Source organism: Ochlerotatus camptorhynchus, unplaced genomic scaffold (genome assembly GCF_037179485.1).
Source record: "Ochlerotatus camptorhynchus isolate MF236.1 unplaced genomic scaffold, CSIRO-AGI_Acam_v1.1 ptg000438l, whole genome shotgun sequence".
Classification (NCBI taxonomy): domain Eukaryota; kingdom Metazoa; phylum Arthropoda; class Insecta; order Diptera; family Culicidae; genus Ochlerotatus; species Ochlerotatus camptorhynchus.
In genome coordinates this window covers 1,259,559-1,283,773 of record NW_027040924.1, presented here as the reverse complement: position 1 = coordinate 1,283,773, position 24,215 = coordinate 1,259,559, and the positions used below count along the sequence as shown (strand labels likewise).

The following is a 24,215-nucleotide window of genomic DNA, read 5'->3' as shown; positions in this document are numbered from 1 at the left end:
ATCAAATTAACGTTTGTCAGAAAACAAGCAGACCCAATATTGATGCCCGATCCAGGTTGGAACTGAATAATAAAATAATTCGCTATAATTGACGGTCGTAGGGTAGAGAACTACTTCGGCCTAATCGCCCATTTTGAACCTATCGAGCAGAAAACTTCAAATAAATCCTTGATTTCAGAGTTAACAAGTCAATTGTGCGTTTGGTACTATACTTTACTTTATTGGCTACGGAACGAAGTCAATGAGAACGCGTGATATGCACCCATTATTCCCAAAATCAAAAGAAGCGTTCCGACTGAATCAATTTTTATCTTCATCCGATAGGCCGAAGTGAATTCATTGGCGTTTCAATGCGTTAGGCCGAGTTTAGAATCCGTAAGCCGAGTTTGGCGTCAAGAAGCAGCGTTAGATTTTTAACAATATCTCAACGATTAGTTTCTCTTTTTAAAATCTTACGGTACATACGGAAAGGTAAATAAATTTGGAAGCCATCAGTAATAATAACATTCTGTGTGGTGCTAAACTGCGCAATAATAAGAAAGACTAAGTGCGGGTTGTGCTTAATAGGCCGGAAATGGGGTAGTTAACCCTATATGTCAGTCTTAGGGCCGTTTTCTTCACCCCCGCTTAAATCTTAAACCAAGCTTACCCATATAGTTAAACGTGGTTTAAGGCTTAAGCGGAGGTGAAGAAATCGGCCCTTAGAGTATCTAAATTAACATGATTTTTTTCTAATGTCGTTTTCGTTTTTGCGGTGTAGCACTGGTGTAGTGTAAGCAGGAATAAGCGCGAGTCTTTGACAGCTCAACACAATTTGTTTGTAAACAAAGGTGCATCCTATATCTACACCCTAAAATATTTCGGTGTACGGCAGTGTAGCACCGGTGTAGCTACACCGCAAAAACGAAAACGACATAAGTGTGTGCACTGATTTTCTTAAAATTCTGTAACTTGTCTTCTTCACTCGGTGGTTCAAAAGAGAAATACAAAATAGCTCTCCCTGGCCAACCAATTAACTTCCCTTTTATTCATTTCATCTTTTCAGTTTTCCAAGTTTTGTTTCCATTTCCATTGATTTTAAAAATTCATCATTAGATTTTCCCTGTCATTAATCATTGACATGGGTGAAAACACAGTCACCCCACTATCATCGTCATTTCAAAAGAAATTGATTAGAGCACTCGAATTTACCTATTGCCTAATCACTAGGTTCAACCAACTCTAGCGCTTCTATATGAAACGATCATTTGACCGTTTCAACTTTGGGTTAGTTAATCTATCGTATGTAAAAATCTACATCTACTTAAAAAAAAAATCAAGTTTAAAGTATTCAGTCGCTAAATAAAATATAAATTTGGCGACTATGTAAAAAAACTTTTTTGTTATTATGTTTCATAAAAATTTATTTAACTTTTGATGCCTTAAAATGCAATATCTCACGAATTACGCAAATTACTGCATGTCGTTATGATTGTGCCACAGCGGCGCCGGTGGTGTAGTGGTAAGCGTGATTACCTCTCACCCCAGCAGGCCTGGGTTCAATCCCAGTCGGCGCCGCCGGGATGTTCTGAGGCATAGCATCTCTGATCACGCCTTCCTTCGGAAGGGAAGTAAAGCCGTTGGTGCCCGGTTCATGAGTTTGATGGGTCGATAGGTAGGGTTCAGGTGTGGGAGCTGCCTTCCTGGCGTCGGTAGCATTTTTTGTGCTCAGCACGGAAAAGATCAACGGAAAACAAATCCAAGGAATAAAAAAAAATAAGATTGTGCCATAAAATTGGAAATTAAAATATACTCATTCTCTAAGAAAATTGCGTTTGAAGTTTTCAGACGTGGATTTGAAAATTATGAAAACAGTACCTAATGCTATCTGTAACTTCATTCACAGGGTTGAAGTCACTTTTTAGTGACATGGTCACTATTTTCAAGTCAGTCACTAAAAAGTCACTTTTTTCATCAAAAAGTCAGAAAAATCACTATTTCTTCAAATTTAGTCACTAAAGTCACTTTTTTACGACCAATGTTGAGAGTAAAGAGTTTGATTTTAAAAACTCAGAGTAAAGTCTGATAAGAAGAGTTGCGAACATATGGAAACATTAACTGTTGACGGAATCTAATATTTTGATTTTTTTTTATCTTGAAATTGGCATAGACCTATCATAAATTTTCAGAGATTTCAAAAAAAGTTCTACACTTAATAGTCAGGCTATTTTACATTAAGATCTTGAAAGTTGTCCAAGCTTACACTGTAAAAAAAAAGGTTACGTAAAATTCACCTGAAAAGGCAAGTAGATATTTTTCATCACACTTTTCAGGTGTATAATACGTGTTTTGGGGGAGAGATTACATTTGAGTGATTCACAAATCAATTGATTTGCACGAAAATTTTATTGGACTTTCCGATAATCTTCAAATTGGCATCACTTAAAAGTTACGGTAACCAGCAAGTAAATGTGACTGGATTTTGTAGTAATGATAAAGTGAATTGGTGATAGACTATATATATATATTTCGATTGATTTGAGTCATTAAATGATTGCATTCTAGGAAAAGACACTAATTTACATTATTTAATAATGGCACTGATGATCTATGAGTACATTAACCGTATATTTAGTAGCACTTATTGTTCTTCAATTGTTGATTCTTAGCACCTCGAACAATCCATTCCCGTCTTATTCAATTTAATTTTTAATTTATAAAAATTGTAAAACTTACGCTTGAAAACAAGAAGAATCCTGTTAATTCCAACTCGTCCAATAACAACGAAAGCGCACCGCAATTTTTGAATTACGAATACGACAAGAAATTGTTCATACCGTGAAATGGTGAAATCACGAAAAGCTTACTTGAATTTCACTTAACCTGCACCAGCATGACATGTGGACTGGTCCAGTGAAACCAGTGGAATTCACTACCATGTCATTGCATTTTATGTCCGGCACGTGAACCTTATTGAATTCCTATTTTTAAGAGGTTACCTGAATTTTCAGGTAAAAATTACCTTTCCCTTTGGTTCAATGTATAATGTCAAAAAATGGTGTAGGAAAATTTTCAAGCTCTCGACATTTGTTCAAAAGCCAGAAATTTGAATAATCTTTAATCCCCGGTAGCTTTAGTATTTGTCCAAACATCGATAAAACAAAATCATGACACAGATTCTTGAGTTCCTTTTTAAGTCCATTAAACTGTATTGTATTTTTTCCATACTAATATTCCGGTAATACAAAAACAAAAATTCCAGATCCAGGTCTTAGAAAAAAATAAAGAAATAAAAAAAAAAATTAATTTTTCACGATCGAAATTTTAAGTCCTAGACGCATTCAATGTTGTTTTATGTCCGTGATCATTCCATTTGGGAAAATTTTCCTCGTGCCATAATAATGAGATTTTTTCTTAAACAGCGATCTAGAAAAGTTGTGTCTGAGTTTTCATTCTTTTTCTATGTTTGAGGTGTTACAGAAGATTCTGTTCTTGGGAGGTATGAAGCAAAGTAAAAAGACGACCAGTTCGTTATAGCGACTACATTTAATACTATACTGCAGTTTTTCATGTTGTTGCACCGCTTCATAAATATCCTAGATCTTCAAAAAATGTTGTCCTAAAATTGTAAAAAATTGTCTAAAATCGGTACTTTGAACATTTTTCTCTGTGCCTCAATTTCGCGATTTAATAACAAATTCGTGATCTGCAGAGTGAGGAAATGGAGGTTAAAATACGTTTGAAATAAATTTAATATATTTTTGTGGCCAGAACAAACTGAGTTTACGTTTATATTTACCTCAAATATTTTTATTTCGATAATATTTTTTTCTGCGTGTATGGCGTCAGCATGGATACTGGAGTCGGCTTTTACTCGGAGGATAAGTGATGTGTAAATTCAGAAAACCGCCTACAAAAAGCTTTTAAAAACGTATTTAAAACAAGAAATCTGAGCGAATAAAGACCCCTCCCCTTGGCTAGTTTTTGCACCTTGCTGTTGGTGGGCGGGCTTAATTTCATGCTAGTGAAGTGTTGGAGACGGTAGATTTATGGCCGGCGTTGCTGGCTCATGCCGCGATAGAATTGTGCCATGGGCAGGCAATGGGGATTGCTAAGCTTCCCCTCTCTGATGAACCACTGCATGAGAAAACCAAAGATCTAGTCCAGCAGTGATAGTATCACACTTGTTACTCCTTTCTCGTAGATAGATTTATTTGGGTTTGCAAGGGAATTATACTATTGAAATATTTCAGAAAGTGCCCAACGGTGCTTCTTTTACTTGCGTGACAAGCTTTCATTGTTGTTTTCATTGAAGTATGATATACTCAGGGAACAATGTTAAAGATCATTTTTGTACATGGTATTGTAACTAATCTTATATGTGCTTCATTTTGATTTGGAATAAGTGTTTGAACTATGGCTCGGGATTTCCACTGTGGCGTGCTTCTATTGTGATATATCCATACGTAATTTTGTGGCACGACATAGTGGGAACGTGTGAGCGTAGTTGGAGCATATACCCTATATAATTTAAAATCAGCTAGGAAACTAACTTCAAAGTGAAGCATTTTAGTCACTTGAAGGTGTCGCCTGGGTCGAACTGAGATATAATAAATAGGTATAGGTCAAAATCAAAAGTACTTGAAACACGTTTAACTTCAGATTACAAGCACACGTGATTGATTAGGTGAATTAGAGATTTCAATAATTTATTAAATTAGACTAATGAGATATCATATATATCAAACGAACTTAAATAAGAAAATTCAGAGGGGGCGACTCCGGCGTAGTGGTTAACATCCATACCTCTCACGCCAAAGTCACGAGTTCAAATCTCACCCCCGGACAAGTCGCAAATGACCCAAGAGTGACTAAAAAAAAAAAAAAAAAAAATCAGAAAGTCTAATAACATTAGGTAGATTAACAAAAGAATAAGGATGCGGGGGGGTCTGTGTGTGTGAGTGTGAGTGTGTGTGTGTGTGTGTGTGTGTGTGTGTGTGTGTGTGTGTGTGTGTGTGTGTGTGTGTGTGTGTGTGTGTGTGTGTGTGTGTGTGTGTGTGTGTGTGTGTGTGTGTGTGTGTGTGTGTGTGTGTGTGTGTGTGTTCAATCTAACCCCCACTGGCCGACAGTGCTATCATGGAAGAACTCTCTCTACAATGTCGCATTCATGGTCATTGTAGACAGCTTTAGTCCGGGAGTTAGAAGGTGATAGCTCTATTGCAGATCCAGCAACCCATTTCAGAATGTCTGGATTGTCACGCCCATTCCGAGGTTACTTTCACTTACAATAAGCCCCGCATGTATGCATCACCGTTATCAAATGGATATTGGTATTACATACACGCTTCCAGGTTCGAAAATATATTTTTTCAAACCTGGCATGTATTTAGTTTAATTTTGATATTTTTTTTTAATAATTGGAAAGCTCACTATATTCTGCTCTTTTGCCGTCGTTGATTACGTCTTTTGGAATCCCTTGGACTTTTTCTCTAACGCTTCGTATTTCATTCCGTGCTTCACCGGCAATTTCCTTCCGTAGATCGTCCTTGGTTGGTTCTAATATGATTCCGCCTTTTTTGGTCGGCTTCATTGAATTGAATTGAATTTCCATGGAGATCTGGGACGAGGCTCACGTCCAAAGTCGCTGTTTCACCGAGCGCTCCGTGTGCGAAAAGAGAATGGAAGAAATACGAAAGGGATCAGTTTCAAGAAGTGACAGTTTCATCAGATTCCCCAACTAACCATAGTCAAGCAAAGTAAGAATATACAAGCTATATTGCACTTGGGTTACTTGGGTACTCATATGGCCGTCAGAATGGTTCATCATTGGTGCGAAGTGAAATATTTCTGAAAGTGAAGCGTTATATTTCTCAATGTTTTGATTTTATCCTAACGTTACCTCCATGTTATATCACAGACAAGCAGACACAACACATTGAGCATTAATCATTGTAAACCCTACCGTCATCTGTCGTATATACTTTGATGGGCAATGCACTCAACAGATGGTTGTAGTGTGTAAACGTCAAACGCTAGGGAATTGATTATGTGCACCACAAGTGGCGGTACTACCAACAAAGAAACATTTAAATTGACCGTTAAAAACGATTTCGATGAAGGTTGTAAGAGTGTCATGTCTGCTTGTCTGTGATTATACCTTCACTATCGCAACTTCGGGTAATCTGCGAAAGTATTTGCATTTTTCTCAGGCACTTTTGATCTAACTGCAATTACTCTCTCATACTCGAAATGTGCCACGACCAAATTGGCACAACGACGCCCTATACGCTTCTGACCGAAGCGCAGGGAATTTTGAAATTATTGATACCTGCGGTAAAATAACTAAATTGAAACAAAGCTCATTAGTAAAATAAGTAGAATATCTAGGGAGGAAACCAAAATTAATCAACTTGCCAACATAGACTATCAAATTTATTTTTCTGGCACTCTTCAAATGATAATAAGCATCATGCGCGCTCACGTCGCAGCATTTTTTCTATAACTATCATGAAACAATACATACGGAATCCAGTGGTCTGATTCAAAGCAGAGCAGAACTCTCAGTAACGAATTCTAAATAACTCATGTGGAAAAATGTGGATAAGTGATGCGTAAATTCAAAAAACCACCTACAATAATCTTTCAAAAACGTATTTAAAACACGAAACCTGAACGAATAAAGACACCCGAGTTAAAAAAAATTATTAAATCAAAAATCTACGTAATCCGTGCATGCGTTTATGCTATTTTGAAGTGCTATTGTGTATTGTAGTTAAACACCAACCGTTGTAACCCCAATGATGTTAACCATATCAAAGTCAAAAAGAGCAAAACAAACATTAAAACATAGTCATAAACATAAAAAAAAAACAACATTATTCTCAATTACTCCTGCCGGCGAAAAACGGAAAAGAACTATCGAAAAAGCGCATCACGGGTGAGATGAAAATCGAAGACAGATGCGACTCTGTTGAACACTCTATGCAGCCCGCAAATCGCACCGTATGCTCCATAGTTCGTGCGACGCAGAGGCGGCCTTAGCATAAGGGTATTACGAACGTTCAGGCCAATTTGTCTCAGGATAACCTGTCCTTCGGGGCTGAACAGCTTAACTACGTAGACTGTATGGGGGGATGGTTTACGCAGGGGAAGGGGGGGGGGGTTCAAGAATCCCAAAACAACTGTCTACGTAGTAAATGAACAGCCCCTAAGTTGACAACGGCTTTGAAACGGATCATCCCAAGGCAATTTACTATGCGTAGAACGAAGAAAACGGCGTTGAACAGATTCGATTCTCTCGGCAATAGAGATATTTTAGACAGTAATTTTTTTTGCTATGCTGAAAATGAACCCCAACGCTGTTGAGACAAATATAAAATCCCTCTGGAAAAAAAGAGATAAACAGTTAATTCTGCAGCTTTAAATGCATGAACGGGTTTAATTACTCAACAATGAACGCTGATAATTCTAGGACGATCTAAAGAGCACAAGGATAAAGTGAAACAGTGCAAGCTATTGTGATACTTAACGCGTTGACATTTAGGTTTATCGAACGACAGCATACACAAATTGAATTCCTTTCAATAAGGTTAGGTTAAAGAGATCCGTACAAGATCGAAACAACGTCCGTCTACGACATGTTGTTATCCTCCTTTCCATATAATTCCTTTATTCGCTATAAACGCGAACCACGGTACCGCGTACGAGTCTTCCAAGAGCTATTTTTCATAACAGGTCAGGGAGGAAATCTCACGGTGGTTTGCGAACCGACCGGCAACAGCAGCTGTACTACAGACAGTGAGAAAGGAAAGCTGGGAATTAGGGTGCTTCTTCATTCCAGTTATCATTTTTCGTTTTCTTTTCGTTTTTGCATATATTCACAAGAAGAGGAAGAGCTTCACTCACCTTGCATATCTTTTTATTTTCTCTCTACCTGATCACCTTCTTCTATATCTCTCGTTTAGGTGTATATTTGTTAACCAAACTTACCTGCTGCCTGTGCTGTTTGTATCTCTCCTCGTGGCGTTTTCAGTTCATATCTTTGCGAGCAACTGGCACTGCGACTGGCACATAAAAAATAAGCCTCACCCATACTGCCGCACCAATTTGTAACTGAACTAAACGGATAAAAAACGAGAAAGGCACTTGAGTCTCAATCTCAAGAGAGCATCAGTACACAGTAGAAGACGAGGCTCTACAGATACATATGCACCACCACGATCTGGGCAACGAGGGATGAGTGGATGATCTAGGGCCACATTATGGATACAAGTCGAATCTACTGTTTTCATACAAGCGTTCATACGAAAAACGCATCATTTCCTACTTCTTATTCTTCTAGATTTTTACTTATTACGTCCCCGCTGAAACTCTACACTCTAAAAAATCTTCACGTTACCCCTTTCAACATTCCACTTCGATCATTTCCACGTGCCGCACGTCAATGTCCAATATAATTTTAATAAAATTATCGTGATTTTCATGTCGGTTGATACTACGGGAACTTCACGTAAAAAGTGAGTGGTACGCATGTGCACTCTACAAAATGTGGACGTAAAAACCTACGTGAAAGGTATTTTTGGTATTATTTTACATCATTTCAAGACCGACATACATAGCTAATTGTATTTATTTCGATTTCAGTGGCTGGAATTAATCTAGCCTAACTCTGAAGCACACAGTGCAAACGGTCTTAATTATGCAGGCCACGAAAGCGTTAGCGTTCAATGTTAAATTTTTAATGAAATACCTTATCTTATTAAAAGAAATAAATTCTAAAAATGTTAAAAGATTTTTTTTTGTGTATCAAGCTGGAGCTGCGTGACAGCTTAGTTTTCAAGACTTGACCCATTTTAATAAATGTTGCTTCTATCTTTGACAATACAGCAGAAGGACTAGCCTATGTTGGCAACTTGAACACTGGATTCCGTGTGTATTGTTTCAAGATAGTTATTTAAAAAATGTTGTTACGTGTGCGCGTAGTAAACCGATTGAATAGGTAAATCCGTTTCGAACGAAATATCTAAATGTTGGCACGTTGATTAATTTTGGTTTCCTCCTTAGATATTCTACTTATTTACTACTGATCAAATTAGATAATTTAAAGAACGTATCAATCATTTCAAGATTTCGTGACCGTACCGAACAAATTCTATACTACATAAGCTCAAAAGCGTTTGACAAGCTCTACCGAATTGAGAATCAATTCTGCGTAAGCTCCGTACACGTAGGCGCGTTGAATCCGACACCCGCGAAAAGTTAAACATGCATCAATACCACATAAAGAAAGATCGCTTTTACAGTCACGTAAGGTTTAGTTCATAGATAAACATTGACTGCTGTTAACAAATGTAAGTTCTTGAAAACTAAGAAATAAGTTAACTGAAATGCTTTAACCGCATATATCAGGGATTTCGCGTATTGAGAGAATAATATAGCTATTGAGTACAACAAACTCAGGGGAATACAATACCTACAAAAGATTAAAAGTTATCAATTATCACATACCTCTACTTTTACTTATTTCCTAAACTATCCCTCTCTTTGTTAATTTGCTAAATGCTATTGGTTTGATTGCGTTTTCTTATTGAAGTTCAAGACTAAATAGGAAGATTTATTCTACAAATTTAAAGGTTAGTCGCCTCCCTAAGCGGACCCCCCGCATCCGAATTCATTTGTTAATCTACCTAATGTTATTAGACTTTCTGAATTTTCTTATTTACGTACGGTTTATGATTATGATATCTCATTAGTCTAATTTAATAAATAATTGAAATCTCCAATTCACCTAATCAATCATAGTCCATGCTTTATTAAGTATCTGCACTTGTGCTTGTAATCTAAAATTAAACGTGTTTCAAGTACTTTTGATTTTAACCTAGACCTATTAATTATATCTTAGTTCGATTCAAATGACACCTTCAAGTGTCTAAAATGCTTCAGTTTGAAGTTAGTTTCCTAGCTGATTTTTAAAATTTTATAGGGTATATGCTCCAACTACATATGGGTATGTCACAATAGAAGAACGCCACAGTGGAAATCCCGAGCCATTTTTCAAACACTTATCCCAAATCAAAATGAAGCACATATAAGATTAGTTACAATAGCAGGTACACAAACGGTGTTTAACATTATTCCCTGAGTAATCCTTCGATGAAAACAACAACGAAAACTTGTCACGCAAATAGAAGGAGCACTGTTGGGCACTTTCTGAAATATTTCAATAGTATAATTCCCTTGCAAACCCAAATAAATCTATCTGCGTAAAAAAAAAATAAGTGTGATTTGTGGCAAAACCCGCCAGTATCGCACCCAACGTCAGTGCCTATACGTAAGCGTACTACGACGCGGCTCTTAACCCTTAAATGCGCACGATATTAAAACAAAAAAAAAAAACATATTACAATAATTATCTTTCTACAACACGTTTTCTTCTCTAAAACTAACCAGTATGCATAAATAATAGAGAAAATGAGCGTTTTAATCTGAAGATATAGGTATGTTGTTTTAAAAAAACATTGCGTCCTTATCGGATAGTAAACAGTAAGAAATTCAAATATGTATTTTTAAAACAAATCACTTTTTATTGTCAGATTTGATCTTCATATGTAAGTATATAATCGTGATGATATTTGTAGAAACAATTGTTATTTCTCGTATTGCACAAAGAAACTCCACACTTTTGACAGAAGTTATAGGTAAAACCTTTACAATTTGGATATTTGCATCGGCTCTGCTTATCTGACCACATCGTCCAATGTGAAAGTTGATCCAGTCGAACATATTTAGTTGGTACTGGCTGCGCAGGACCTTTGTGCTTCTTCTGCTGAAGCTCAATCCCACGTTTTGTAGATGGCAAACCAAGGTTGCAACGAGTGTCTGCCAACTGTAGCCTGAATTTCCGGAGAGTCAAAATATCTGAATTATTTTCAAGTGAAACCTGCTTGTAGATTATCCACGCATTCACGATAGCCATATCTAGCAGGTGATAGAACAGACTAATGGTCCACTTGCGACTTTTTGCTGTTATTCGGTATCGACCAATGAAGCGATCCATAAGGTTCACTCCACCCATGTGCGACCGACGTTAAATAAAGGAAAGGATCTTTTTTCTGTTTTTATTTTAATGGAGTTATTCATCCGATTGACATCGAAATAACGCCTTTAAAGGTAACGACGAAAATAGATAGATAGCTTTCTACAAATTATTGCAATAATTTGTGACAATACATAACTAACGGTATTTTGTGGATGGTATTTTTTTTTGCATTTGAAGAGTGTATTTGAAAAATAAATGACATAAAAACAGGTACCTAGGGGAATTTACGTATTCTCGTCAATCTTAGCAGCGTCCCCATGTCTATCAGCAATTTGTCAGCGTCCGGCACGCATGTGACGTATTTGATTGTTTAAATTTATCTGCCGCTCGCTATTCGATCCATTCCAATCGACAGAATTGTCCAAAACGGGTTGAAAACGTTATTACAGCGCTTCAAACTTCTCAAGTGATTGTGACTAATGTCGGCAGCCTATTTTTCTTCGGCAAGCTTTCCATTTGAACTGCTTGTTAACCAGCTATTATCGGCAACTCGAAATCAGCCGTATTTTGTAGTGCGTATATTTCATTTGAAGTAAAACCTGACATTACAGGTTTGCTCAGTCGTAAAAATGTAATCAGATTGAAGCTGTAACACTAAGGAATCGTTTAAATACATTAAGTGAAGTGTTTTTGAGAGAAAGTAAGCGAAATTAGCGTTTTTTTTTGTGGTTTCCGAAAACAGTCAATGGGTGTCGAAGCCACCATTTACCCTATATTCAGCTTGACCTATTCATACATCTATGCCCTTAACCTCATCGGTGGACCCCCGTATCTATGCAAGGGAGATAATCTGTGCATATTGATGTATCCCTCTTGTGCCTTATCTCTCTCTCTTTTTCTCTCTCTCTCTCTCTCTCTATTTCTCTCGTTCTTTTACACACTTCATCTGCGCTAGCTGGTTTTGCTTTTTCGAACGTTCTCTTTCCATCCACGGTCCCCTTGCCGGTGGACGAGCCCGTGGATTTACTGCTGGCTGCTAACATACGGACTGACGAACGAACGAACGAACGAACGGAGCAACAGTGCCTTGGCCATCAGCTTGATCATTACTGATGTTGTTGTTGTTGTGTAGCTGATGTTGTTCTTGTTGGTGTAGCAAGCTGGTATATCAAACACACCAACTGTCCGTTCATTCGCATACATAAACCAGGTTGTGTTGCGCGAAGTAAACGAATAAAAAGAAGGCAGGAAAAAGAGGTATATGTATAGGAGGAGGCTAAAATGAAAAAAAAAAAGAATAGAAGGAACGAATTGTTTTCCCACGGCACACGATTCGTCGGTCAGCACAGAGCTGTGCAGCGGGCTTCGTGATGCGGCGAGTAAGAGGAAGAAGAGTACTAAGGCAACAGCAGCAAAAAACGGTGACTTCAGCAGTGTGCTGCTGCGAGGTATAAATTTGTATTAAACGCACGAATTAATTTAATTAAATGAATTTTGCATATTCTCCGGCTTCTCCTTTTAACCCACAATTGGCGTGTGTGTATGTCGCACCATTCTTGGTAATGAGCTGAATTGATATTTTGTCAGCGAAATGGGATTATGGGTAAATATTTCGCTTCTTGATGTATTTTACTTTTCGTTTAAACTGAATTACTGATCACCTAGTCTAGAATGAGCGATTTGCCTTTCCTCAGACAGCGATGACGAATATCACCCCCGACCCAACTCTACCTAGTGGTAATCATCCGCTTGGTAGTAGAGGCAGACGGAGGAGTCTATTGAAAGCATTCCATCTCTTGAGTATTCCAGCGCATATGATGCTGGAAGAAGACGAGGGGTGTGTAACATCTAATACCGCTCGAGTATAAGATATGTCTAACTTATATATATATATACATAAACACACGCACACACGTATTGGTACACACCTGCATATTGCCTGTTTCACTTAAAACGAGTACCGGTCTTTCTAGATGAGTCGACCACTGTTTGGAACTGGATTCAAATAGAAGGAAATTCATGCTTACTCATATAATATACAAATAAAATACAAGTAACCTCTAAACCTATCTATCTACTCTATCCGTTGTATCATCATTCGATTTGTTTGCAAAGGATAGCCAATAAGTAGCCTGTACTACCTTGCTTGAAAATAAAGGTACGGTGAGATATTGAAACACACATTACAATTTATCATTAGTAGACTACTACCACTGTACTGCGTTTGAGTGGAATTTGTAGCTGAAACCAAGTATTGTTTAGGGAGTACAACATTGTTGAAACCAATTAAACTTATTTTGATCCAATTAAAATAATGATACCTCAGTCAAACGATAATGCGCCTAAACTTACTGGCCCCTCTCTTTCATCAGGTGCCGTGATTAATTATATTAATTAGCCATGAAGCTAATAAATTGCTTTATTTCCATCCATTTTTATAAGGAAAATTTTAGCACTTGTCTCGTTATGACCAGTCATGTGTGAATGCAATCGAACAACAGCATCGACGAGCAGCAACAAGAAGCACAAAAAATGATCACTCAACTTGAACCCATTTGCGCGCTACCTACCAGTATTGAAGCATGCTGGTGTGCCTCAGTTGCTCAGTTCCATCGCGTTTGTATTTAAGCAGAAGTGCTTCCGAGTTTCTGGCCGGTCGGGTAGTGAAATAATTGTATGCATTACTTTCTCTCTTACGTAAAGAAGAGGTGATTGGATTTTCTATTTACTTTGTTGGTTACAAGTAATAATAATAATAATAATAATAATAATAATAATAATAATAATAATAATAATAATAATAATAATCATAATAATAATAATAATAATAATAATAATAATAATAATAAAAATAACAATTAATATAGCTCCTTTCGATAGGATGCTAACTTCTTTCACTTAGCACCAATAGCACTGTACAAGTATGTGCTCAACATAGACAAATTTTGGCATCCTCCATCAAGAGTTTTGACTTCAGTCTCGAACTAATACACTGGAGTCGCTTTTTACACGGTTTTTTTTACGCGGATTTCGGAATTTACGCGGTTTTTTTTTACGCGGATTCCGGAATTTACGCGGTTTTTTACGCGGATTTTGGTTTTTTTTACGCGGATTTCAGAATTGACGCGATATATCGTTATACACTAGAGTCGCTTTTTACGCGGTTTTTTTTACGCGGATTTCGGAATTTACGCGGATTCCGGAATTTACGCGGTTTTTTTTACGCGGGACGTATCACCCGCGTAAAAAGCGACTCCAGTGTATTGGATATTGTAGCTTAACCCTAATAAAAAAATCCATAAGCTGCGCCAAGGCCAAGTGAAAGAGTGAGTGAGTGTGTGACTGCGTGTGTGTGTGTGTGTGTGTGTGTGTTTTTTTATGGTAAGGTTTAGGAAACCTTCAAGAAGCCTGGCCTGTAGTTAAGTTGGCACGGTGTGGTATCCACTAGTTGCCTAGTGCAGCTCCACTAAAACCCATTCCTTACTCTCTCCTGGATCCCCCCGGGACCACTGTGAAGCGACTACTTCGAGGGGGTGGCTGTGCTCATGCACTTGTCGTAATCTCAGCGCTAGCTGTCGTTGCTAGATCGCTGCTCTTCTCTCCATTTACGCTGCAGCTCCGACATAATCTGCGTGACTGCCCTGCTGACGGCATTCCAAGTGTCCTCCTCTCGACACATTTCAACGACGACATTCTCCACGTTAAGGACGAGCATCTCCGTTCGCACTGCCTCGAACCTTGGACAGTCGAAGACCACATGTTCCGGCATTTCATCGACGTTGCCGCACTCCGGACAGAGGGGTGACGCTGCGTGTCCGAACCGATGCAGGTATTTCCTGAAGCAGCCGTGGCCAGACAGGCACTGCGTTAGGTGGAAATTGACTTCTTCGTGTTTTCTGTTCACCCAGGTTGAAAGAATCGGTATTAGCCTATGTGTCCATCTACCGTTCCCCGTCGTGTTCCACTCCTTTTGCCACTTAGCCAATGACTGCACTCTCACAACTTTCCGTACTCTTCCGGCTTCTCTCCGCCTGCAGCACTCGCTGACCTCCGCCAGGGTGATGCCGATTGGGATCATACCGGTGATAACGCATACTGCTTCCGATGAGATAGTTCTGTACGCACTCACGACTCGCATGGCCATGAGTCGGAACGTACTGCTCAGTTTCCTTTGGTTCTGTTTCGTTTCCAGCGCTGGAACCCAGGCTGGACCTCCCTATCTCAGTATCGATGATGACACGCTGACCAGAAGACGCCTCTTGCTACTTCTGGGACCAGCGTTGTTCGGCATGATTCTTGCTATCGCGTTGATGGCCTTCGAAGGCTTCTCACAGGCATATTCGACGTGGCTGTTGAAGTTTAGCCGGTCATCGATCATCACTCCCAGGTATTTTAACACACGCTTCGAGGCTATGGTGTGCTCCCTGACGGTGATCTTTGCCCGCTGTACCGCTTTACAGTTACTGACCAATAACGTTGGGGATTCCATCCGGACCGGGAGCTTTCTTCACCTTCAATCCTTTCGCCATTGCTACGAGTTCCTCGTTGGTGACTTCGACTTTATCTCCCTCTCCTTCTCCGTACGGTGTAGGTGGCCAGGTTCAGGTTGTTGGGTCGTGCTTCGGGAAAAGTCCTTCCACGATGAATTTCAGCTTCTCTGGGCACATTTCAGCGGGCATCGTTGGACCTCTGATCTTCGCCATCACGACTCGGTATTCGTCGCCCCAGGGATTGGCATCAGCGTCTCGACACAGCTCCTTCAAACAGTTCGACTTGCTCTGCTTAATCTCTCGTTTAAGTGTGACCCTGGCCGCTCGAAATACTTCTCTTCGTTCCTCTCTGTCTGCTTCCGTTCTTGCTCTCTGAACACGTCTTCTGGCTCTGAGACAACTAGCGCGGAGAGTGCTAAGTGCCTCGTTCCACCAGTAGACTGGACGCCGTCTGTTATTTGGCTTCAGTTTCCTCGGCATGGTCGTGTCACATGCTCTCACTAACGTTTCTGTCAGCTCGTCTGCATTTAGATCTGCGGGATTCCTGTCCACACGAAGTGCCTCAACGAACAGATCCTTGTCGAAAGCCTTCGTCTTCCACTATTAGCCACTATTAGCCCACTCGCCATTTCAAGAAGGTGTCATCCTTCTTTACTCAGGGAGCAGAATAGCACGACTGTCAGTCCTGTAGCGTGGTATCCAATCCATTGTGCCGTGTCGTGTCCATAATTCCATGCCGTGTCCAGTATGCCGTAATAAGGATCTCACTGGCGTCGATCCTAATGTGCCGGTTGGCACTCCTGCGGGTTGACGAAGCATTTCCTCTATCGCCGTGCTATGGTTACCGCGCCAGAGTTCGCGTCGCACCCCCTCACTTTGCTATTGTTGGTGTGTGTGTGTGTGTTTTTTTTATAGTAAGGTTTAGGAAACCTTCAAGAAGCCTGGCCTGTAGTGAAGTTGGCACGGTGTGGTATCCACTAGTTGCCTAGTGCAGCTCCACTAAAACCCATTCCTTACTCTCTCCTCTGCCTGGATCCCCCCGGGACCACTGTGAAGCGACTACTTCGGGGGACAGGTATGTGTGTGTGTGTGTGTGTGTGTGTGTGTGTGTGTGTGTGTGTGTGTGTGTGTGTGTGTGTGTGTGTGTGTGTGTGTGTGGTGTGTGTGTGTGTGTGTGTGTGTGTGTGTGTGTGTGTGTGTCTGTATGTGTGTGTGTGTGTGTGACATACGTTTTTCGACTAGAATGTGTCTTTATCAGTGTCATTCCCAGATTTTGATAAGTTCTTTAGTGGGAATAACACTGAGAAGACACAACTTTGTTGAAGATTGCATCATGAATCCAGTTATTTTTATTGAAATATTCGCTTTTAAATGTATATGACCATTTTGTATATGAAAATTAGCGCCAGCCCGTGTAACGTCAAAAGCTGAAACATTCAGATAGTGGTTATAGCACCAAAATACACGAGCCTGGATGTTGGCCTGTGGAAAATATGAACTTTAATGTTTAGTGGTAATCTAGTTGATACGTTGCATAAGCTGCCTGTATTTTGTTGCTATATACGAGCAGAATGTCTCCATAATACTAACATGAATCTTGATGCTGTCTTCAGCAAAGTTGTTCCTTATAGTTTAGTGTGCTGAAATTCTGAGGTTAATCAAATTTACTGAACAATTTCTACGCACGAAAGAGTGAAAGAATGTTATGTCTCCATACATTTCAACCAATATCTCCATATAAATTTTAAATTAAAAGCGCCAGCTCATGTTACATCCTACTGAGGTGAAATTTTCAGAGAGTGGTTTTCTCACCTAATGGCACACATCTAGGGGTTGGCCCGTTAAAAAAAATGATAAAATTGTTTCCCCATATAAATGTGGGTCAGTCTACTGAACAATGCTTAAAGAGCAATTCGAAACATTGAACGTCATGTGAAAGTGGAACTTAATGAAGGCCTAAGTACTTTTTCGTAGCTTTTAGTTGTCGGATTCGAAAGATCGTCGGTTGCAGTGGCTTGCTTACTAAGCAGAAAAACACGGTCTCAGGTCACTCTCGTGGAAGTGTAGAGAACTCCTCAGCTTCCATCAAAGCGAGTGTCACGTCAACACATTCCTATCCATTCCTTTCTCGACCTGCGTTCGGGCGCGACCGCTGCTGGTATTGCCTAGTATGTGATCACCAGTATTCACACATTGAGGATGAATTCTAGTCCCAACGATCGTCTATTGGTTCTCTGTGTAATTACAGCTGATCTGGCAATAACAGAGTAGCAACCATGGCATGATAATGCTGTGTGCGTTTCACAGGGTTTATGCTCATCCTTAAGTCGGCTCTGTGTAAGTTCTTCCTTCAACATTCCATATGCTTACGAAAATTAAAAACATGTAATTGGATTAGCGTTGTATATTTTTAGATTAAAGACCTTAGCGTCGTGTTGCCAAAAACGAGATTTCGCTGTTTGTGTTTCACTTTCTGAAAGGTGTTTTCATGCTTCCTTTTAAAGTTTCGTATGAGGTTATACAAGTTTACGACGGGACAGGTGTATTACTCCCATGAGTCCCATGTCACAAATGTTAACTGTACAGTGTGAGGTGGAGTATCTTTTACTAAATAAAACGAAGCAGTACACGATAATACTGGATTTGATTTCAAAAGTGCCAACTTCGAGCAGTTGAGCACAGCACTACTTATGATAGATTGAAACACTTTGAATTTAATTAAGGATATTGATGAAGCCGTAGAATTCTTCTCTCACGTAGTACTTCGTACAGTTGCTGCACATACTCCTCCGCTGCGATCGCCTTGTAAACCGCCATGGTCAAATAGCTGATTACGTTTACTTAAACGTCGTCGTTCCTCATCTCTTCGCTTCTATTGCAATCACCGGTCTCAACAATCCAAACTAAAATTCAATCGGGCAAGGCACACGTACAGAAAAAAAAACAACGGGTACCTGTATGTTCGATACAAGATTCAAATTGAATAAAACCTTCGAACGAATCCAACACAATTTTGGTCGTTTGCCAATTCAAAGAGAAACGAAGACGGTCTTCCGACATCAATGTATCTCAACGAACTGTCTGCTGAATCGGTCAGTGAAAAATGGAAACTTTTTGCTAAGCAGTTCAAACTGATACTGCTTGTGATGCTTTTAATTATGAATTGTTCGAAATCTCAAAGGAAGATGTATTGAAATAGGTTAATACGCTGATGTTTTTATATGTTCTAGGATCAGATGGTATTCCACTAGCAGTACTGATAAAATGCTGCTCTGAGCGGACGCTTCCTCTGGTGAGACTTTTGAACCAGACATTGCAGCAACGTGTTTTTCCCTGCAGCTGCACAAAATCGTTCCTCTTTCCAATCCACAAAAAAGCGTTAAACGATGTGTGAGCAACTATCTTGGTATTACCTATACATATATGTATGCGCCTGCTCCAAAGTGTTCGAAACCATCATAAATTAATCGCTTTTTGCCAGTTATAAGCAGTTCATCTCAACTAATCAGCATGGTTTTTTTTACCGAGATGATCCGTGAATACCAATATGGTTGAATTTTCTTCACATTGTATCCATGCTACGATGCTGGTAAACAAGTGGATGCCGTATATTTGGTTTTAAAATTCGCCTTTTGAGCGGGTAGATCATCGAATACTTCTACAGAAATTAGCGAAATGCGGCGTTTCCCTCAGCTTGGTCGATTGGTTCAGATCATACCTGACGAATCGAACTTTGTGCGTAAGAATTGGCTCTCATGATTATTGACGTAGAACTACGTCTTTGTCGACTATACTGGGGTGCAAGTCAAAAAATATGTGTGGTAAAGGAGTGTTAGGTTTTGAACGCTTGTAACTTTGTCATTTATAGATGAAATTAAAATCCAAATACGCCAATCGATAGGATATTACATTACGAACCTGTTGAAATAAATATTTTTCCAATTTTTCTGTAATTAAACTATTGAAAATGTACAAATGATAATTTTATCACTGATTTCATGAAATAAGCCTTTTTCCCAAACCCAGTCATCATAAACGAATACCACTTGGTTGCACATCATTCTGCTTGAACCTGAAAAGATATAAATGAGCGCTGCTCTTATGCCACTGCTCATTACCGCTTTGGACGGCGTGACGCTAGGTCCTGCATCAAGCACGGCGTGTCCACCACAATGAATGATACTTGTAAAAACGTGCATGCAAAACTCCCTCCCGCTTAACAACCCCCTCCCCTCCCCCTTAACAACCCCCTCCCCACCCCCTTTACAATAACCCAAAAAAGACATGGACTATGTATGACGATCATTTTTTTTTTCGAGAAATAAATTTTAAGCAAAACCCCAATAATGTATGAACAATTAATTTTTTACATGCAGAGCCAACATTTTCAAAAAAAAAAATATTGCTTAATAGGAGACATACACTCGATGAATTACCAACAACTGACTGTAAAACATATCTGGTACCTCTATATATGCAATTATATTAACATACAAAGTCCATCCTTTATTACATATTCTGCACAAAAGAAACTTTTTGCTCCGCCCCATTCATAAAAAACTGCGGGAAATCCTATCAGGTTCTGAACCTGAAAAGATATAAAACAGCGCTGCTGTCATGCTTTTGCTCATTGTCGCTTCGGACGGCGTGGCACTTGGTCCTAGCAGCAGTAAGCAGGACTAAATCAGCGGCTTAAGGTGGATCACGACGTGACCACAATGAGGAAAAGCAATACATGTATCCCCTCCCCCCTTCATAACAATCCCTCGCCCCCCCCTCAACAACCTCTCGCCCCCCCCTCAACAACCTCTCGCCCCCCCCCCCTCAACAACCTCTCGCCCCCCCCCCTCAACAACCTCTCGCCCCCCCCCCATCAACCTCTCGCCACCCCCCCCCCCCCTTTTTTCCGGGACATAAATTTTAAACAAACCTCTATCATTAGTAAAAACCAAGTTTTTCCCTTAATTTCTTCCCTCACCGAAACTTTCAAATTTGGACAAAAAAAATTGCTTGAATGACATGTTTGATGCATTCAGTTGGTGAATTACACACAACTGACGGTAAAACATATCTGGTGCCTCTATATATCCAATTATATTAACATCCAAAGTCCATCCTATTTTACATATTCTGCACAAAAGAAACTTTCTGCTCCGCCCCATTCATAAAAAACTGCGGGAAATCCTATTAGGTTCTGAACCTGAAAAGATATAAAACAGCGCTGCTGTCATGCTCATTGTCGCTTCGGACGGCGAAGCACTTGGTCCTAGCAGCAGTAAGCAGGACTAAATCAGCGGCTTAAGGTGGATCACGGTGTGACCACAATGAGGAAATGCAATATATGTAAACCCCCTCCCCCTTTCACATTAACCCCTCCCCTCCCCCCTTCACAACAATCTTCCCCCCTCAACAACCTCTCCTACCCCCCCTCCGCACATTCATCAACAACCTTTCCTACCCCCCCCCCCATTAATCAACAACCTTTCCTACCCCTCTTCCCCATAAACAACCTTTCCTACCCTCCCCCCCCATCAACAACCTCTCCTAACCCCCCTCAACAATAATCTGAAAAAGACATAGACTTTGACGATCTCTATTATGTATCAATATAATAATAAATTTTAAATCACAATTATTAGTAAAAACGGAAGTTTTTCCCTTAATTTCTTCCCACACCAAAACACAAATAAAATTAAAAGAGTTGATTTTAAAACTTAATTGCATATAATGGAAATTCAAACAGTTACCAGTGTCTACGCCAAAATATGTAACGGCTTGTTTAGGACCATACATTTGAACTTTCATTATTTATTACATTCCAGGAAAAATACTTGAACCAACATTGAACACTAACAAAATTTCAAATATTGTTTTTATGTGTCCCACACATGAGTTGTTGCAACGTGATCAACAAATCAATATCTATGTGTCGGCCACATACTTAATATATGTACATATAAAAACCATGCGTGACCACACATACTATTCATTTGCGTGTAAATTTCATGTGTACTTCTGAGTGGATTCTGTTTATGTGTGGTCAAATGAAAATCATGTGGAATTTCACATGGATATTTGTCAAGAAAAATGTGTAAATTGTTTTGAGTCAACCATAACCGAAACATTGAAATACTTGAAAATTTTAAGATAAAGTATAATAGTCAAAAATGCATGAAAAACATCAATTTTGTGTGGTTCTACGTCATACTGCGGTCGTGTCTAGGACACAACCCTTTAATTTTTTTTTTTACGTAGGACTACGTCTTTAATTTCTATACTGGGGGTCACATTGAAAAAATCAAACCTCAGACATGTAACGAAAAATCCCAAACACGGACGCAACGATAGAGCACAAATCGAACACATTGACCATGATCACATGAGCGAGCTTAATGCTCGGTTGATCGCTCACATTTTCACCAATGAAAGGAAGGGAGGAGAAAAGCACCGATAATAAAAACGCTTGCCAGTGTTTTCTTCGTCACTTGCTTTCGAGCAACGGACGGATAAGCGTCGAACACGACGTATGAGTGTAACAGCACGCATCGCACCAATACGAAGACGACGGACGACGACGAAAACACTCCCATCGACCGGAGGAAAGGCTTCCCGCGATAGGCAGCATGGCTAGGCCGCCGTCATCCGGTCGGCATCGAGTTGCACTGGTGTGGTCACCATTTGTAAAACAACCGGCCCTTTTAATGGTCACCAATTCAAAAACGGAGAGTTAAGAATTAAATGATCAACATATTTGTTCCGTACACTAGCGGTCCTACGTCAACCTTCCGTTCGTGCCCCTAAGCACAGACCCTTCTACTTTTTTGTTATAGTCACTTTAGCGCTCTTGGGTCATTCGTGACTTGTCTGGGGGTGAGATTTCAACTCGTGACTTTGGCGTTAGAGGTATGGATGCTAACCACTACGCCGGGGTAAAAAGCGACTCTTTAAGATAAATAAGAACTTTAAGATAAATCGTTTATCATTATCATCAATAAAAAAAAATCTAAGTGTGTACCACAACAATCTGATAGGGGAAAAGGCTCTAATGATGGCCTATGGATCTAAGATTGGGCCGATCGCTAAAAATCTGCTATTTATCAATTTTATCTAGATGAACGCGTCATTGTATATTTTTGGTCGCTATTGAAAATTTAGTCAATTGTTCAAACGATTAATTCTTGGTTGTTAATAGAACTTCCTTGATGAAATCGGCTGCTTCGTGCAGACTGAGCAATTCTGATTATAGTATCAGATTTGTTCTATATACAGAGGAACTGGGAGGGCTTATTTAAAACTTCTCACCAATAAAGTATTGTATGATCTTCTTGTAAATTTTGCATATAATTTTATTATAATTTAATTTTATTTAAGCATATTATTTTTGTTACAGTCAATTTGCATTAGCATATGATACAAGAGATTTAATATTACTTGCTCGTTTTTGCGTAAAATAATCAATATCTATTTTACTTGTAATTACCTTTGAAAGTTTTTTTTTCAAGTTTTTTTTGTGATCTGAAAATTACCCAGTTTGGTTAGAAGTTTCGAAGCTAACGCATGTCCACAGGCCTAATAGAAAGAAAGGCAGAAAAAGTGTATCATGAAGAATGGTTGCATGCAGGGTTGCTTCCACTCACTTGCTATAGATGAGTGATTTTCGGAGTTTGGATTCGTTAGATGTTGTATTGGAGATTTGTGCTGTTGGATGCGGGAGGAGATTGGAGGGCGGGTGTTTGACGCATAGAGCCTGTCAATTTCGCTTTCAGAGTGTCGCAGTCAGCGGTTTTATGATTCGTGAGCGCTCGCGATTCGTAGAATCGTTGATTGTGACTGCAAGTGGATTTGACGGGTTTTGTGTGTCGGACGCTTGCTTTTTTGCCTCTTCTTGTGTCTAACATGTGCAGAGTATCATTATAACGTCTAATGGTTTTGAGATTCCTGGTGGCGTGAAATATATTTGTGAGAATATCTTTTTGAGATTTTAGCAGTCACGTTTTGTTTGTAGTTTATATTTTATTTATTTCATGTAATTATCGTAAATAATAGTTATTCAATAATAGATAGTTCATCCCTATATTCGTACTTTGACGCGAAGCGCTGTGGATTATAAGATGCTCCATGACCCTCGAGGGATCGATTTTGCTTACTGAGCAGAAAATCATGGATTTAACCCCAAGCTCTTCCACAGCACAATAAATCGCCACCATCATTTGTATATTTGATATTGAACATTAACCTCGGAAACTATTTGCATATCAAGCGAAAACGTAGTCCTGTATTGTCGCGAAGTGTTATGGTTCTGAGATGCTCGATGACCCTGGAGGGATCGTTTTTGCTTACTGAGCAGAAAATCATGGGTTTAATCCCAAGCTCTCCGTCATGACTCTTAAAATTCATTATCACTAAACAAAATTAATATGTTCTTTCGATAGCCGGCTATCGAGAGATTAAATAAACAACAAATAAACAATACATACTTTTGGTTGCATCGCCAACTTGAGGTGAATCCTAACCGAATACCCTACCCAACCCTCCAACTCCGTAGCACTTATGAGGGTGTCGCTAAGTCGGTGGCCTCTCGTTAAGTAAGTACTACATCAACATTTCCTTCCCTATCCCTAGTTATGGTAAAGATGGGCGTGGCCGGGAATAGCGACAGTCATGCTTCTGGTACTCTTGTTTAGATTGGAACCAATGTTTACTCCTCA

At 39.4% G+C, this 24,215-nt stretch overlaps 1 protein-coding gene across 1 annotated transcript in view; it reads left to right on the top strand.

Moving 5' to 3' along the window:
- LOC135711769 (neurogenic locus protein delta-like) overlaps positions 1 to 24,215 on the top strand; it is an 86,500-nt gene that overhangs the window by 1,168 nt on the left and 61,117 nt on the right. The gene's annotated exons all lie outside the window — the stretch shown is intronic.